Here is a 19,738-nt window from a genome sequence, read left to right on the forward strand (position 1 = left end):
TATGTATACCCCTCCTCACATGTAAAGCGCCATGGAATAAATGGCGCTATAACAATAAATAATAATAATAATAATAACCCTAGCCCTAGCCATAACCCTATCCCTATCCCTAACCCTAACCCTAGCCCTAACCCTAACCCTAGCCCTAGCCCTAACCCTAGCCCTAACCCTAGCCCTAATCCTAACCCTAACCCTAATGGGAAAATGGAAATAAATAAATTTTTTTATTTTTTTTAATTTTTCCCTAACTAAGGGGGTGATGAAGGGGGGTTTGATTTACTTTTATAGCTGGTTATTTAGCGGATTTTTATGATTGGCAGCCGTCACATACTGAAAGACGCTTTTTATTGCAAAAAATATTTTTTGCGTTACCACATTTTGAGAGCTATAATTTTTCCATATTTGAGTCCACATAGTCATGTGAGGTCTTGTTTTTTGCGGGACGAGTTAACATTTTTATTGGTAATATTTTCGGCACGTGACATTTTTTGATCGCTTTTTATTCCGATTTTTGTGAGGCAGAATGACCAAAAACCAGCTATTCATGAACTTCTTTTGGGGGAGGTGTTTATACCATTCCGCGTTTGGTAAAATTGATAAAGCAGTTTCATTCTTCGGGTCAGTACGATTACAGCGATACCTCATTTATATCATTTTTTTATGTTTTGGCGCTTTTATACGATAAAAACTATTTTATAGAAAAAATAATTATGCATCGCTTTATTCTGAGGACTATAACTTTTTTTTTTTTGCTGATGGTGCTGTGTTGTGGCTCATTTTTTGCGGGAGAAGATGACATTTTCAGCGGTACCATGGTTGTTTATATCCGTCTTTTTGATCGCGTGTTATTCCACTTTTTGTTTGGCGGTATGAGAATAAAGCGTTGTTTTTTGCCTCGTTTTTTTTTTTACGTTGTTCACTGAAGGGGTTAACTAGTGATATAGTTTTATAGGTGGGGTCGTTACGGACACGGTGATACTAAATATGTGTACTTTTATTGTTTTTTTTATTTAGATAAAGAAATGTATTTATAGGAACAATATTTTTTTTGGGGGGGGGAATTTTGGGGGAATTTTTTTTAAACTTTTTTACACATTGGAATATTTTTTTTTTTAGAGCAAAAGGGGGGAGAAGCCAGCGCTGCCTAAGGTTAAGACGCAATACATAAAGTGCAAATGCACATATTGATTTCTAACTGTATTTTCAAAATGAGAAATTTAGCAAACAATTGATCAATTCTTTGAGCCATCCCGCCACTTCACGGCATTCTCATAATGGGGCAGTCCTACTCTACGTTTTTTATATTCACTGTGCCATAAAGGCCTCCTAAATGAACTAAAAGCAAGACCACATTAAATGCAAGCTGTACCTGGAGCATAACTGAGTCACCCCCATGGCGCCAGAGGAGGCAAGGTTGACCAGGTCCAGACAGACATTTCAGGTCCAACCTCCACACTGCCCATCCAGCACCACAGATAAAGAGTGAGACAGGCTGAGACACAGGTGCATAATTAAACAAAGCCTAGGGCAGGGCAGGGCTGCTGTGTGTGTGTACAGCAGCCTATCAATCACAGAAACACAGAAAGAATGGCGCACGTAACCTGGCGTGGCAAACGGCAACAGTGGTGGTCAGCCACCTACCAATATCAGAGCAAAAGAGGGGAGAAGGTTAAGACGCAATGCATAAAGTGCAAATGCACATATTGATTTCTAACTGTATTTTCAAAATGAGACATTTAGCAAACAATTGATCACCCCACTGCTGCGGGACGAACAAATTGAAGCCGTTGTCGGATGGATGGCAGCTAACGCATCGACTTCAATTAGTGCCACATCCTCTCAGGTCCAGAGCACTGAAGAGCACCCATCTGTCTCTTCACCACCTGCCAAATTGCCCAGGCAGTCAGAGAGCCCTGGACAGGAGCCATCTCTACTTCTGTTCTCTGAATCTCTTGGCTTGGAAAGAGGGGGCCAGCCAAGCAGCATTTGAGAAATTGAAGAAGAGGCAGTATGCAGTGATGCGCCACTGCTTTGTCTCTCTGAATCTGAAGAGGCGAGTGGGCCAGTGCCTACGGTCAGCACACCTCAGTACGCATCTGATGATGAGACTCAGGTGCAACTTTCTGGTGCGTACTGTGCTGCCGAGACTACCCATGAGCAGTTGTTGGAAGAGGGTAGTGTAGATGATGAGGTCCTTGACCCATCATGGCGTGAGGTACAGGAAGGTGGTAGGAGCAGCTCTGAGGAAGAGATTCCCCAAACGGCCCAAAAAGGAGGGAGAGAGAGGGGGCAGACTGGGTTGCCTGTAGCCTCCACTTCGGCACCCATTAGCAGCATGCCTCTTCCAAAACTCAAAACGGGCACTCCCAAGACTTGCAGTGCCTGGTCCTTTTTTGACACAGTTGCAGATGACATTTGCTTTGTCAAATGCAAGCTGTGTAATCAGAAAGTGAAAAGAGGGAAAAGTGTCAGCAACCTCAATACCACAAATATGTGGTAACATGTGTGGACCAAGCATGTGGTGGAGTTACAAAGACACACTGAAGACCTAGGCCAACCTACAGCGCCACCTACTACCTCTTCAACTCGTGTTGTAGCCTCTTCCTCCAGCTCACACACAGCTGGTTCAGCTTCTTCACAGGATCGCCATGGAAGAACCTCTGGCACTGTTGTACAGAGACACAGTGTAATTCCACCCACAGCACCACGTTCCTTGTGATCCTCACACTCCCAGGCCAGTCTCCAGCCATCGGTAGCACAGGCATGGGAGAAAAGGCGGCCATACTCAGCAAACCACCCCTGAGCACAGACTCTGAATGCTGGCATTGCAAAACTACTGTCTCTTGAAATGCTCTCATTCAGGCTGGTGGAGACTGACACCTTCCGTAACTTGATGGCATTGGCAGTCCCACAATACAACGTGCCCAGCTGCTTTTATTTCAGCAGGCAAGCCGTCCCTGCCCTGCAAAAGCATGTGGAGGGAAAAACTAAACATGCGCTACTAAATGCCGTCAGTAGCAAGGTCCACCTGACCACAGATGCGTGGACTAGTAACCATGGACAGGGACGATACCTTTCCCTCACTGCCCATTGGGTAAATGTTGTGGAGCCGGGTAGAGATCTTGAGAGTGGCGCTGTACGTGTTCTGCCAACTCCAAGGATTGCAGGAATCCAGTCTGTACACATTGACTCCTCCTCATACTCCAGTTCCTCTGAATCAGCGCTGCAGGAGCCGTCACAGTCTACCTCCACATGGACCCGTGAACGCTTACCTGTTACGACCGATATGAGCACAGCCGTGGCCAAACGTCAACAGACCGTATTGAAATTAATTTAATTGGGGAATCGAAGCCACACAGCGCAGGAGCTCTAGAATGCCTTCAAGCAGGAGAGCGATGTGTGGTTTGTGCCAGCAAATCTCCAGCCAGGCATGGTAGTGCGTGACAATGGCCGAAATCTGGTGGCAGCTCTGGGCCTAGGCAACCTTACTCACATCCCATATCTGCTACATGTGCTCAACTTGGTCGTGCAGAGTTTTTGAGGGACTATCTGGACCTTGATGCACTGCTGCCCAAGGTCTGCATAGAGTGCGCTCACTTGCGGCATTCCAGCATGGCAAGATCTGCAGCGCCGATTCCGCCTTCCGGAAAATCGCATCATATGTGACCTACCCACCAGGAGGAATTCAACATTACATATGTTGGAGAGGTTGTGTGAGCAGCAGGCAGCAGTAATGGAGTACCAGCTGCATCAGGTGCAAACAAGTCGCACTGCGCGCCGTTCAGTCTTCACCACCACTGAGTGGGCCACTATGAAGGACATCTGCCAGGTTTTGCGTGCCTTCGATGATTCCACGCGGATGGCAAGTGCAGATGATGCACTAGTCAGCATGACTATCCCCCTTTTCTGCCTGCTTGAAAAAACACTGCAAGCGCTAAGGGAGGAGGTGGTGGAAGAGGTGGAGGACGAGGAGTCACAAATGCCATCTGCTTCTGGACAGTCTGCGCAATGTGGTTCCTCACAAAGGCCTAGGCAGGGGACACTTCGTGAGGAGGATGAGGAGGAGTCAATGGAGGAGGAAGACATCTGTCCAGAGGAGGGAGTTACACTAGTAGTCAGTATGTAGAGCGAAGGTCGGGTGATGCAGAGCAGGCAGAGATGACGCTTCAAGCAGGGGACAGCGTTTCTTGGGCAGTTGGCAGTCTGCAGCATATGGTTGATTTCATGCTGCAGTGCCTGAGAAACGACCACCGCATCGCCCACATTCTCAACATGGCTGATTATTGGGTGTACACCCTCCTAGATCCTCGCTACCGGGACAACTTACAAAGCCTTATAACACCGTTGAACCGGGAGCGTAAAGTGCGGTAGTACCAAGACACACTGGTGCATTCCATCATGTTCTCCATTCCAACTGAGAGCAGTGCTGCTAGTGCTTTACAAAGCAGCTCAGTGCGTCGAGGCAGTGGAGGAAGCTCTGCACAAAGAGGGAGCAGAAGCAGCGCCTCAGCACAAGGCAAGACCAGTATGGCCCAAATGTGGCAAAGTTTTGTGTCCCCGCCACAAATGTCTACACCATCACAGACGACTCCAGTCAGCAGGAGGCAACGTTTCCGTCAGATGGTGACAGACTACATGTCTTGCCCTCTCAATGTTCTCCCACACGGCTCTTCCCTCTTCAAGTTTTGGGTCTCTAAGCTGGATACATGGCCAGAGCTTAGCCAGTATGCATTGGAGGTGCTGGCTTGCCCTGCTGCTAGTGTATTATCAGAACGCGTCTTTAGGGCCGCAGGTGGTGTACTAACAGACAGTCGCATGCGACTATCCTCCGATAACGTTGACCGGCTTACTTTTCTGAAAAAGAACAAGGCCTGGATCTCGCAGGAATTTGCCAGTCCTCTTCCAGATTAAATAATTGGTTGGCAACAGTATCCAGGTCTCCTGTTGTGTTCATGTTTCTACCACCTGAACTGTAATCCCTGGGCTCCAACACTGTCAGTTGCTGCTCAGAAGTGCCGTCTGCACAGTCAACAATTGCTGCCGTGTTATTGGGGTTCAGTAACGTCAGCTGATCCCCTGCTGTGTGTCACCACCTCGCAGTCCGGGGCGCCTTCTTTCTCTTCCCCGCCTGCTCTTACCTCTTCTGGTCCTGTCCTTAGCCAGCAGGGTCACGCTCCGGTCGTCCGCTGGCGCTCCGGGGTCCGTCCCTGCAGACGTGCTGCCCGGGTCCTTGCTCCCATGTCTGCTGCACTTCCTCCTTTCTCTCCCTCTCCTAGGGAGTGCATAGGGGGCGGTCAGGCGAGCTCTCTGGCTTCTTAAAGGGTCAGCCCCTCCCTACTCACTGCCCCTCCTCCCGGCCTATCACCTGGAGGCTGGAGGTATATAAGGATCTCAGCAGGGCCGTATTTAGAGTTTCTGCTGCCCTAGGCACTTTTAGTGCTGCCTCCCCCTTTGGTGAGTATGACACTATCGGCAGTGACTTTGGCAAAAATCGCTGATGTGAAAGTCGCCTTTTGCAGCAGATCCGACAGTTTTTCCGCATCTGCCGCGTAATGGATCACTTACGGCAACACTGCGTTCGGCCTCATTCATTCCCTATGGGACTTACAGACATGTGCGGCACTTGCGGTTTTGCCGCCATCCGGCAAATGCGGTACTTGCAGCAATGAGAAAAAACACTACTAGCAGTGTTTTATGTATCATCGTAAGTGCAAAACCGCAATTGCCGCACATGTTCGCAAGTAGCCATCATTACCTGTCCCTGCACCTTGCTAGCTCATCCCTATCCAACCCTCCCTGACCTAAAACTACACTATAAAGCTTCAGAAAAGCAATTTATTAACTGCCATATTCCTATGATAATGAGGGCTCTAGGCTACGGCGTAGACTGGGACGGGCAGTGTCCGGGTCTCCATCCTCTCTGTGCACACCCTCAGTCCCTGCCTCACTGCCTGTGCACAGACCTCCCTCCACCGCACCCGGTAATCACCGCTCGCAGTAGCATACCAGCAGAGGTGTATCTAGGGTTTCTGGCACCCGGGGAAAGAATTCATTTTGGTGCCCCCCCTCCGCCAAGGACATATGTGATTTGCACACTCAGTCATGTGCCCACGAGCTCCTCTCCCTAATGCTCTCAATGTTCAGTGAAAAACTAAGAGAAGCAGAAGAGAAGCTCGATGTCGCAGGACCATAAGAGTGTGTGTCCACGTTCAGGATTGCATCAGGATTTGGTCAGGATTTTTCATCAGTATTTGTAGCCAAAACCAGGAGTGGAACAATTAGAGGAAAACTATAATAGAACCATATGCTCCACTTCTGTATTTATCACCCACTCCTGGTTTTGGCTACAAATACTGATGTAAAATACTGACCAAATCCTGATGCAATCCTGAACGTGGACACACACCCTAAGTCTGAAAAATCGCATATGAGTGACGTGTCCATGTGACGACTACTGGAATTTGCAGAGCTGAATCCTGACATCGCAGCTTCTGAATTCTCACAACGCATGCACTGCACTTTTAGGATTCTCCCTTGCCGGTGGACGGTCATGTCAGCACAAGTATGTGATTTGTAGACTTCTGACCACATTCTGACTAGATGTGCCCGGCCTCGCTCAGTTCATTTTCATTGACGGAGGTCACGCATGTCTAGTCAGCACGTGATCGCATTAATGTAAATCCCCAGCATGAGAGAATCCTGACAGCGTGCAGTGTGCACTGTGAGAATTCAGAAGTCTGCAGTCACAAAGAATGACTGCAGACTCATCACAAGCCTGGACATCCCCTTTAAAAGGGACTCTGTCACCTGAATTTGGAGGGAACAATTTTCAGCCATAGGGGCGGGGCTTTCGGGTGTTTGATTCACCCTTTCCTTACCCGCTGGCTGCATGCTGGCTGCAATATTGGATTGAAGCTCATTCTCTGTCCTCCATAGTACACGCCTGCGCAAGGCAAGATTGCAGATTGTGCAGGTACAGTATGTACTACGGAGGACAGAGAATGAGCTTCAATCCAATATTGCAGCCAGCATGCAGCCAGCGGGTATGGAAAGGGTGAATCAAACACCCGAAAACCCCACCCCTATGGCTGAAAATTGTTCCCTCCAAATTCAGGTGACAGTGTCCCTTTAAATCTCCTAACATATATAAAAACATGAGAGTTAGCATCACAAATAACATTTACATCCAGGTACCTGATAGATGACGTCGCCTCTGGAGCCGTTCTCCTTTTCTTCATCTTGTCCAGATCCCATGATGAGTTTTCTCATCCACAGCCGTCTCTGCAGACTTCCATCTTCGCCGCTCTTTTGCAGAAAGTCTCCACATGACGCCCTTAAAGATACAAGTGTCATTATAATGCTCCCAAATAAAAAATTGCCCCTCACTATATTGTCTGCACAAAGTATGACCCCCACACTGTCCCTCTTATGGTACATGCTCTTCACACTGTCCTCTCCTTTCTATACCAGTCCCCTCTTCACACTGTCCTCTCACACTGTGTCCCCCTTATAGGGCCCAGTATTTATACTCCATATTTATACTCCATCCTCCCACACTGCGTTCATGCCTCCCCCATCCTCCCACCCTGCGTTCATGGCTCCCCCATCCTTCTCCCCTGCAAGCATGGCTCCCCCATCCTCCCACTCTGCGTTCATGGCTCCCCATCCTTCTCCCCTGCGTTCATGGCTCCCCCATCCTTCTCCCCTGCGTTCATGGCTCCCCCATCCTCCCACTCTGCGTTCATGGCTCCCCCATCCTCCCACTCTGCGTTCATGGCTCCCCCATCCTCCCACTCTGCGTTCATGGCTCCCCATCCTTCTCCCCTGCGTTCATGGCTCCCCATCCTTCTCCCCTGTATGCACGACTCCCCATCCTTCTCCCCTGTATGCACTGCTCCCCATCCTTCTCCCCTGTATGCACGGCTCCCCATCCTTCTCCCCTGTGTGCACGGCTCCCCATCCTTCTCCCCTGTATGCACGACTCCCCATCCTTCTCCCCTGTATGCACAGCTCCCCATCCTTCTCCCCTGTATGCATGGCTCCCCATCCTCCTCCCCTGTGTGCACGGCACCCCACTTTTTTCCCTGTCATACTTACCTCTCACCGGCGCGCAGCACAGAACTTCCTGGCATCTCAGCGTCTTCCTTCCTGTCTTCAGCGGTCACATGGTAGCGCTAATTAAGGGTGATGAATATGCGCATATTCATCACCCTTAATGATCGGTACCATGTGACCGCTGAAGACAGGACGGCGCTGAGACGCAGTTGCAGCCACCGCTGGAGGAAGGTGAGTATTACGTCTTCAGGGAGGGAGGGAGGGGGGCGGGAAGGAGGGAGGAGGGTGGGGCGGGAAGGGGGGAGGGAGGAGGGGGGGCGGAAACTTGACCCCGGAGTTTTATAAAATAAAAAAAAAAAAAAAAAAGAAAAAACCTAGCTCAAGGGCGCCCCCCCGCATCCCGCCGCCCTAGGCACGTGCCCTCAAGTGCCTAGTGGCAAATACGGCCCTGGATCTCAGTCACTCCTGGACGCCGCCTGGGCAACTTCTATTATCCTGAAGTTGCTGCTCCAGGTCTTATCCTGCTAGGCTTATCAGTCCAATTTGCCTGTCTTATTCTATGTTCCTTTTTTCCCTAGGATCGAGTCTGGTCTCCACAGCATCCTGAGTCCAGTATCCTGTGTGGTTCCCTGCAGTCTTCTTCCTGCTTCCAGGTTCCACATCCAGCCCTGTTTTGTTTATTCTTTTCTTCCTACCTCCTAGGTCGGTTTAACACAGGTGTCTGCCTCATCGGACCCTCTATTGGTGGTCTAGGGGAAATCCCTGTATAGGGGTCACTCCAAGCCTTGGTCTCCTTAGAGGTTTTCTGGTGTTGTGGCCCTGTGGCCTTCCTTTGGGGTGTCTCCCCTAGTGTTTGTATTACTGTACAATAAAGCGTTTGAACCTGCTTTCCTGGTCTGGTTCTCCCTTCCTGGTATCAGTAACTGCTGTATTTGCGGTCCAGTGGGTCCACCCGATAGACACGTCTGTAGGGCGTGACACTGTGTACCCAGCAATTTCTCCTGCTTGTCCACACTCACACTACAACAGATATTAAACTTGCTCAAATTAGGCCTCTTCCTACACTCTGCTTCTAGCATTGACCCTGGGCTCCAACACCGCCAGTTTCTGCTCAGAAGTGTCGTCTGCACAGTCAACACTTGCTGCCGTGTTATTGGGGTTCAGTAACGTCTGCTGATCCCCTGCTGTGTGTGCGGCAATTTCTCCTGCTCCCTCCACATTCACACTACTACAGATATTAAACTTGCTCCAATTAGGCCTCAGCCTACACTCTGTTTCTCCTGTAATCCCTGGTCTCCAACACCACCAGTTGCTGCTCAGAAGTGCCATCTGCACAGTCAACACATGCTCCAGTGTTATTGGGGTTCAGTAACGTCAGCTGATCCCCTGCTGTGTGTGCGGCAATTTCTCCTGCTCCCTCCACATTCCCACACATTCACACATTGAATAGGTCCCCCTGGGTTCCAGTACCGTCAGCTGGTTCCAGGCAGAGCCTTTGGCTTAGGTGCCTCCTTCTCGGTATTCGAATTCCACCAACGTCTGGTGGTCCTTGATAGTTCTTTCTGGCACGGGTACCTCCTGCTTAGTAACCGGGTTCCAGCACCATCAGCTGGTCCTTGGTAGTTCCATTGGCTCTTGTACCTTCTGCTACCCATCCGGGTTCCAGTACCGTCAGCTGGTTCTCGGCAGTGTCTTTGGCTCTTGTACCTTCTGCTCCCCATCCTGGTTCCAGTACCGTCAGCTGGTTCCAGGCAGAACCTTTGGCTTAGGTGCCTCCTTCTCGGTATCCGAGTTCCACCAACGTCTGGTGGTCGTTGGTAGTGCTTTCTGGCATGGGTACCTCCTGCTTAGTAACCGGGTTCCAGTACCGTCAGCTGGTCCTCGGTAGTTCCATTGGCTCTTGTACCTTCAGCTACCCATCCGAGTTCCAGTACCGTCAGCTGGTTCTCGGCAGTGTCTTTGGCACGGGTACTCCCTCCTGCCCAGCCTGGTTCCAGCATCCCAGCTGTTTCCGGGTAGTGTCAAGGTCACTTTGCCTCCAATACGTTGTCCTGTCGGGTTGCGGTCGGGTTAGCCGACTATTTGGTGCTTGCAGTTTAGGTGCTTCCTATGTGGGCTGCGGGAACTGGCAATCAAGGCTGGTTCCGTAGTGCCAATAGGACAAGCTCCCCCTGTAGGACTGTGGGTTTTCGGTAACTCCGGCCGGCTCGCGGCCTTGCAATTTTTTTTTCATGTGGACCTTCTGTTGCCTATCTGAGTTCCAGCACCATTAGCTGGTTCTTTGGAAGTCAATCTTGAATAGGTCCCCCTGGGTTCCAGTACCGTCAGCTGGTTCCAGGCAGAGCCTTTGGCTTAGATGCCTCCTTCTCGGTATCTGAGTGTTACGCAGAGAGCTGAGAAAGCTAAGGGTGAACCCACTAGACCGCAACAGCGAACCTCCCCTGGGCGAGGGAACCAGGTGGACCACCCCTTATACAGGGAGTGTTAGGAGTAGGCCCTGGGGAGACTACTGCTACGGCAGCTGGTACAAAAGGGAATGGGGCTAACAGAAAACGTACGGAGTGAGGGACGCAGACTGTAATGACAAGGAGATGGGAGCACAAGGAAAGGTGAGAAATGAACCAGTGGAGACGGTGACAATACGGGCAGGAAGACTATGCAGACACACAGGAACTCTGAGGAAACGGAGGCACAGGAAGCCCGGAGCTAGGAGGAAGCAAGGAGAGAGCAATGGTTAGTCAGGACAGGCTAGCTAAGGAACACCAAGACAGAGGGCTAGCTGCAGACAGAACACAGGGGCCAGAGTCACTTGCAAAAATACAAATGATAGGCACCGCCAAATGGAAGAGGTGGCCTGATATGCAGAGCGGCAGCATACCTTCCGGGTCAGAGTCTTCCAGAAGCATAGAGAGGAGCGGAGGGAGCGGCAGAATCAACGAGTGCTGTGCGCGTGTGCGCAGTGGAATCTGGAGCGCGCGCGCACCCGAGGAGAAACAGAGGAGGGACGAACGCGCAGGAGAACGGAAGCAGCTGCAAAACCAGTAGCGCGCCAGGACGCCATGAAACGGTAAGTATGAGGAGGCACATGGGGCAGTGGCGGTGACACAGAAGAGAATCGGGGCAGTGGCGGTGCAACACCGAGTTCCACCAACATCTGGTGGTCCTTGGTAGTGCTTTCTGGCACGGGTACCTCCTGCTTAGTAACCGGGTTCCAGTACCGTCAGCTGGTACTCGGTAGTTCCATTGGCTCTTGTACCTTTGGCTCCCCATCCGGGTTCCAGTACCGTCAGCTGGTTCTCGGCAGTTCCTCAGCCTTCTTGTACCTTCTGCTACATTTCCAAGTTCAAGCTTTTTGAAATGGTTTTTTGTAATCACTCTGGATCTCCCTGACGATGACCCTAAAGACAATGACCCTAAAGACGATGACCCTGAAGACCACCCTGAAGAAGACATTGACCCCGGAGACGATGACCCTGGAGACGACGACCCTGGAGATGACAACCCTGAAGACCACCCCGAAGAAGACAACGACCCGGAGATGACGACCCCGGAGACGACAACCCTGGAGACGACGACCCTGAAGACCACCCCGAAGAAGACAAAGAAGATGACCCTGAAGAAGATGACCAAAAGGACAAAGAACAAGAAGACAACCACCAAGATACAGAAGAACAAGAGACAGAGGACCAAGAAGCAGAAGAACAAGAAGCTGCAGAACAAATAGCAGAAGAACATTAAGCATAAGACTAAAAATCAGAGCAAAAGATATTATCTAAATTATAAGCAGAAGAAGACTAAGCAGTGTATGGGGGTGAGTCCGTTCCTCCTCGTGGTGCCCCTTGGAAAAACCTGCTGCTGCAGGCAAAACTGAACGCGGACAAATCCTGTTGTAAATCTTTTGTGACAGGCAGAACGGAAGGTGTAATCTTCAAACTTTTATAGAAAACAACTACAGCAATGCCTGTGACAAATAAGAATATGATGAAGAAGAATATGAAGAACAGAAAAAGAAAAAAGTAAGCGGCACAGCTCGACTTTGCAGAGATTATAAACTCAATGTGGAGAGTTTCCCAACAAAAGGTAGTCCGATCAGGTGAAAGGCAGTGCTTGCGTGAAACAAAGTGTCCATGTAAATAAAAAAATAGAAAAAACGCAATAGCACTCACCAATCAGTGGCAATTCAAACGTCCTTTATTAGAACATGCAGCAAAATCATCTTCACGGTTCAAGGGAGGGAGTGAAAGTAGGTGTGCGACAGGCAAGACGACGACGATCGTTTCGCGCTAATACCAAGCGCTTCCACGGGTCACGGGACCTGTGGAAGCGCTTGGTATTAGCGCGAAACGATCGTCGTTGTCTTGCCTGTCGCACTCCTACTTTCACTCCCTCCCTTGAACCGTGAAGATGATTTGCTGCATGTTCTAATAAAAGGACGTTTGAATTGCCACTGATTGGTGAGTGCTATTGCGTTTTTTCTATATTTTTAAGAATATGAAGAAGATGAAGAAGTAGAATATGAAGAATAACAGTTGAATAAGGAGAATATGAAGAATGTAAAAAAAAGAATAATAGGAAGAAGGTGAAGAAGAAGAAGATGAATAAGGTGAAGAAGTTGATGAAAAAGATGCTGCTGCTGAGGATGATGGAGAAAGTGTGGGAGAAGTAAAAAAGAAGGTGAAGAGCATGGAAGTAGTGAAACATAAATATCTGACAAAATATAAAAAAGCTTAACATAGTCAATATCTTTGTAACTCCGAACGTCTTAAAAAAAATTAATTCCTGCTATTCCATTTGATTGGGCTAAACCTCTATGCCTTTAATGTCTCCTCCACCTCCCCCAATACATTCTACATTATTCTTAGTTGTTTTCCTTCATGTAGAATTAACCTACAAGGAGAGAAAGGGTTTATTTTAATTCCGATATTTTTGTCCCATTGACTTGCGTTGGTTTCCGGTATCGGAATCGGCAATACCCGATATTTTTTGGGTATCGGTCCGATCCAATCCGATCCGATATTTCCGGATATCGGAAGGTATCACTCAACACTAGTCTGTATCATTATGGGAGTGTTACACGGTTTGTGGTAAGTGTCTTGAGGTATCATACTGTGGGACATCATACTATATGGAGGACACTTGTGGGGGCATCATACTTTGAAAGTGTACTATGTGGCGGATTCTCTCAGGGCAACATAATATGTGGATTGTCATCATTTTGTGCGTGTGTGACATTATGGGAGTATTACGGTGTGTGGGAAGTATCTTGAGTCATCATACTGTGGGACATCATACTATGTGGGGGCATCATACTTTGAAAGTATATTGTGTGGGGGACTCTCTGGGGGGAGCATAATATGTGGATTGTCATCATTGTGTGCATGTGTGACCTTATGGGAATATTACGGTGTGTGGGAAGTATCTTGAGGCATCATACTGTGGGACATCATGCTATGTGGGGGCATCATAGTTTGAAAGTTTACTGTGTGGGGTACTCTCTGGGGGCAACATAATATGTGGATAGTCATCATTTTGTGCGTGTGTGACATTATGGGAGTATTACGGTGTGTGGGAAGTATCTTGAGTCATCATACTGTGGGACATCATACTATGTGGGGGTATCATACTTTGAAAGTATATTGTGTGGGGGACTCTCTGGGGGGAGCATAATATGTGGATTGTCATCATTGTGTGCATGTGTGACCTTATGGGAATATTACGGTGTGTGGAAAGTATCTTGAGGCATCATACTGTGGGACATCATGCTATGTGGGGGCATCATAGTTTGAAAGTTTACTGTGTGGGGTACTCTCTGGGGGCAACATAATATGTGGATAGTCATCATAGTGTCTGGTCATGTACAGCACCATGGAATGTGTGCTATATAAATAAATAATAACTGGTCAACCATAAAAAGGGTATCCTACTGTGTGGAAACACTAGAAGGCCCCACAATGGACACTCTGTGTGGGCACATATAATGACTGGGCAATGTTAAGAGGATGTGTCACTGGTCACTGCCATACTTGTCCCTTTTTCCTGTTTTTCAATGCTAAAAGGTAAAGATACCACCACAGACTGTTTATTTTTTTGGCAATTTAAACAAACACCAAAAATCCACCAAGTGGTCAAGTGTAGTGATGTCATTCACGAATGAACCGAGACAAAGAGCCGACTCCTCGCTGTGAATGACGGGAGCCGGTGCCCCAGGGAGAGCCGCTTGTAGTCTCTGACTGGGTCTCACTGGTGGTAAAATCAACATGTTCAGATGGCAAGAAAAATGAAAGCTCGCCTGCGGATGTGGTCTAAAATGGCTGCCTGTGGGTGGGCAGAGAATTGACATCATCAGATTGTTGATGAACACATATTATATAGAGATCAGCTTGGCATCCAGAAGAGCCGGAATGCCGCTCACCAGTCAGGTGGGGAGCGAGACGGAGCAAAATGCAGATACATTATAGAACATTTACTGTACATATCAAAGTTCACACAAAATCAATGTAAGTTTATTATAAGTATCAGATGAGTGAAGGCGGAACTTGGGAAAGCAGATTGGTAAGTCAGCAAAATCTGGCGAAGGCTGCATTGGTGGAGGTCTTAGCAAAGCTTGGTGATGGCCCTGGGTTCTGAGAAAGATTGCTGCGGAAAGCTTGATGGTATATTTGGGAAAGCTTGGGAATACTGAAATCAATCAAGGATTCGTGAAAGGTGGGGAAGGCAGCAATGTCAGATTACTCTGTGAAGTTGGGTGGTGCACCTAGGAATGGTGGAATAATAATAATAATCTTTATTTATATAGTTTCAACATATTCCGCAGTGCTTTACAGTTTAACAGTTTCAAACACAACAGTCATAGGTAACAACGTTAACAATACAATAAAGCAAAATAAGACGACCCTGCTCGTGAGAGTTTACAATCTACAATGAGGTGGGGGAGATACAAAGTACAGGGGTGTATTTACAATGATGTATTTACAATGATGGTCCAGCCATCTTCAGGGGGTGGAGGATAGATGGGGATAGTGAATGGGCTACACACACACATAAAATGACTTTGATTAGTGAACGTGATAGGCTGCTCTGAACAAATGTGTTTTGAGCGAGCGCCTAAAACTGTGCAAGTTGTGGATGGTCCTAATATCTTGGGGTAGAGCATTCCAGAGGATTGGCGCAGCGCCAGAGAAGTCTTGGAGTCGGGAGTGGGAGGTACGGATCAGTGCAGAGGTTAGTTGAAAGTCATTTGCAGAGCACAGCGGTCGGCTAAGCCGATAGACCGAAATGAGGGAGGAGATGTATGGGGGTGCTGCACTGTGAAGAGCTATGTGGGTGAGAACAAGTACTTTGATTTGTATCCTGTAATGAATGGGCAGCCAGTGTAACGACTGGCGAAGAGCGGATGCATCTGAGTAACGATTAGCCAGATGGACAACCCTGGCTGCCGCATTAAGGATGGACTGGAGAGGGGAAAGTCTAGTAAGGGGGAGGCCAATTAATAGAGCATTGCAGTAGTCCAGGCGGGAGTAAATTAGGGCGACGGTGAAGGTTTTTGTTGTCTCCATGGTGAGAAAAGGGTGGATTCTAGAGATGTTCTTTAGGTGTAAGCGGCACGAGCGGGCAAGAGATTGTATATGGGATGTGAAGGAGAGATCGGAGTCAAACATAACACCCAGACAGCGTGCCTGCTGCCGGGGTGTTATTATGGTGCCACCCACGGAGAGGGAAATGTCAGATTTAGGGAGGTTAGTAGAAGGCTGGAGCAGAAGAAGTTCAGTTTTGGAGAGGTTGAGTTTCAGATAGAGAGCGGACATGATGTTGGAGACTGCAGACAGACAGTCAGTGGTGTTCTGTAGTACAGCGGGGGTAAGGTCAGGGGATGTCGTGTATAGTTGTGTGTCATCAGCATAAAGATGGTACTGAAAGCCAAATCTGCTGATGGTCTGGCCAATTGGGGCTGTGTAGAGGAAGAAGAGAAGGGGGCCAAGGACTGAGCCCTGAGGTACTCCAACAGTGAGAGGAAGAGGAGATGAAGTGGAGCCAGAGAACAGAACACTGAAGGAGCGGTCAGAAAGGTAGGAGGAGAACCAGGAGAGAGCAGTGTCCTTAATGCCTAGTGACTGGAGCCTAGAGAGTAGGAGAGAGTGGTCAACAGTGTCGAAAGCTGCAGAAAAGTCAAGGAGAATGAGCAGAGAGTGGTCACCGTTACATTTTGCTGTCAGAAGGTCATTGGTCAACTTGATGAGTGCAGTTTCTGTCGAATGTAGGGGCGGAAACCGGACTGCGAAGGGTCTAGGAGGGAATGAGTGGAGTAGTAACGGGTAAGGCGGGAATAGATCAGGCGCTTCAAGAGTTTTGAGATGAAGGGGAGATTGGAGACCGGTCTGTAGTTGTTTGTGCAGGATGGGTCGAGGGTAGGTTTTTTTTAGTAATGGAGTAATGATAGAGTGTTTGAACGAGGAGGGGAAAATGCCAGAGAGAGAGAGAGAGATTAAAAATTGTAGTTAGGTGAGTTGTGACGACTGGAGAGACTGGAGGAGGTGTGAGGGAATGGGGTCGGTGGTGCATGTAGTCAGACGAGAAGAGGAGAGGAGCCTGAAGACTTCTTCTGTGATGGGATCGAATGTGGAGAGTGAGCCAGGGGAGATGCAGGGAGGGATGGGAGTCATTGCACTTGGTGTCTGGGAGCGGATTTCCTGACGGATATTGTCTATTTTCTCTATAAAGGGGGAAGCCAGGTCATCAGCACAAATGTCTGTGATAGGGTCTTTTGGCCTGAGGAGGGAGTGAAAGGTGTTAAAAAGTTTCTTGGGGTTGTTGGACAGTGAGGAGATCATGGTGGTGTAATAGGTCTGTTTGGCGAGGTGAGGGGCAGAGTTATAGGTCCTTAACATAAATTTGAAGTGTATGAAGTCTTCTGGTGTGCGTGTTTTCCTCCATAAGTGTTCAGCACACCTAGAGCATCGCTGGACAAATCGGGCTTGCGATGTGAGCCAGGGCTGTTTTACTCTGTGTTTGGAGGTTCTGAGGGTGAGGGGAGCTACTTGGTCTAGGGTGCTTCTGAGAGTGTCATTGTAGTGATGTACAGCCAGATCAGGACAGGAAAAAGAGGAGATTGGGGACAATGATGAGTGTAGGGAGTCTGAAAGTGTATGAGGGTTAATAACATGTAGATTTCTGAATGTGTCGTAGGTAGGTCATCAGAGGACTCTGCAAAGTTGGGTGGTGCACCTAGGAATGGTGGAATCATCAGAGGACTTGGTAAAGTTGTCTGGTGCATCTGGGAATAGTGGAATCATCAGAGGACTCTGTAAAGTTGGGTGGTGCAACTGGGAATGGTGGAATCATCAGAGGACTTGGTAAAGTTGTCTGGTGCATCTGGGAATAGTGGAATCATCAGAGGACTCTGTAAAGTTGGGTGGTGCAACTGGAAATCGTGGAATCATCGGAGGACTATGTAAAGTTGGGTGTTACACCTGGGAATAGTGGAATCATCAGAGGACTATGTAAAGTTGGGTGGTGCACCTGGGAATGGTGGAATCATCAGAGGACTTGGTAAAGTTGTCTGGTGCAACTGGGAATAGTGGAATCATCAGAGGACTCTGTAAAGTTGGGTGGTGCACCTGGGAATGGTGGAATCATCAGAGGACTCTGTAAAGTTGTGTGGTACAACTGGGAATAGTGGAATCATCAGAGGACTCTGTAAAGTTGGGTGGTGCACCTGGGAATGGTGGAATCATCAGAGGACTCTGTAAAGTTGTGTGGTGCAACTGGGAATAGTGGAATCATCAGAGGACTCTGTAAAGTTGGGTGGTGCAACTGGAAATCGTGGAATCATCGGAGGACTATGTAAAGTTGGGTGTTGCACCTGGGAATGGTGGAATCATCAGAGGACTCTGTAAAGTTGGGTCATGCACCTGGGAATGGTGGAATCATCAGAGGACTCTGCAAAGTTGGGTGGTGCAACTGGGAATTTTGGAATCATCAGAGGACTCTGTAAAGTTGGTGGTGCACCTGGGAATGGTGGAATCATCAGAGGACTCTGTAAAGTTGGGTGGTGCACCTGGGAATGGTGGAATCATCAGAGGACTTTGTAAAGTTGGGTCGTGCACCTGGGAATGGTGGAATCATCAGAGGACTCTGCAAAGTTGGGTGGTGCAACTGGGAATTTTGGAATCATCAGAAGACTCTGCAAAGTTGGGTGGTGCACTTAGGAATGGTGGAATCATCAGAGGACTCTGAAAAGTTGGGTGGTGCACCAAAGAATGATGGAATAATCAGAGGACTCTATAAAGCTGGGTGATGCACCTGGGAATGGTGGAATCATCAGAGGACTCTGCAAAGTTGGGTGGTGAACCTAGGAATGGTGGAATCATCTGGGGACTCTTAAAGTTGGGGGGTGCACCTGATGATTCCACCATTCCCAGAGGACTTTGAAAAGTTGGGTGGTGCACCTGGGAATGGTGGAATCATCAGAGGACTTGGTAAAGTTGTGTGGTGCAACTGGGAATAGTGGAATCATCAGAGGACTCTGTAAAGCTGGGTGGTGCACCTGGGAATGGTGGAATCATCAGAGGACTCTGTAAAGTTGGGTGGTGCACCTGATGATTCCACCATTCCCAGAGGACTCTGTAAAGTTGGGTGGTGCAACTGGGAATAGTGGAATCATCAGAGGACTCTGTAAAGTTGGGTGGTGCACCTGATGATTCCACCATTCCCAGAGGACTCTGTAAAGTTGGGTGGTGCAACTGGGAATAGCGGAATCATCAGAGGGCTCTGTAAGGTTGGGGGGTGCACCTGGGAATGGTGGAATCATCAGAGGACTCTGTAAAGTTTGGTGGTGCAAGTGGGAACAGTGGACTCAGAGGACTCTGTAAAGTTGGGTGGTGCACCTGGGAATCGTTAATTCACCATAACACGCAAAAGCTGGGTGGTGGATCTGGGAAAGCTGGGGCTTCTTGCAGGTCTGATAACTTGGTGATAAACCTGAGAAAATTGGGCAGTGCACTGGGGAAGGAGGCTTCAGTAGAGGAGGAGGTTGATGGCAGACCCTGAAATGTCAGAGGGTTGCTGGAATCTGACCGCACATCACTGAATAGTTTACTATCGATAGAAAAAAATTCCCTAAAACTACCTAACCTCGTGCATTCAGGGACTGTACCGTCCTGCGTGTCACCTCACCAGTCTCTTCATGGAGTCGTGTGCAGTGAATCCCCCCCTAAAGTTATTATCACATGTACATTTCTATAGAACATTTACACATCAGAGGCCATAATCGCAGGAAAGCTTTGTATAATTATACTCAAGTTCAATGTAGGAATCTAGGAAAAGTTGCTTCACTGTAAAACTTAGAAAAGTTTGTTGGTTGACCTGGTAAAGCTGATTGGCTATGTGCACACGTATTCTGGTCCACTGTGGATTTTTCCGCAGCGGATTTGATAAATCCGCAGTGCAAAACCGCTGCGGATTTATCGCGGATTTACTGCGGTTTTTCTGCGGATTTCACTGCGGTTTTACAACTGCGATTTTCTATTGGAGCAGGTGTAAAACCGCTGCGGAATCTGCAGAAAGAAGTGACATGCTGCGGAATGTAAACCGCTGCGTTTCCGCACTTTTTTTTCCGCAGCATGTGTACAGCGTTTTTGGTTTCCCATAGGTTTACATTGTAATGTAAACTCATGGGAAACTGCTG

This window comes from Ranitomeya imitator, chromosome 7, assembly GCF_032444005.1.
Source record: "Ranitomeya imitator isolate aRanImi1 chromosome 7, aRanImi1.pri, whole genome shotgun sequence".
Taxonomy (NCBI): domain Eukaryota; kingdom Metazoa; phylum Chordata; class Amphibia; order Anura; family Dendrobatidae; genus Ranitomeya; species Ranitomeya imitator.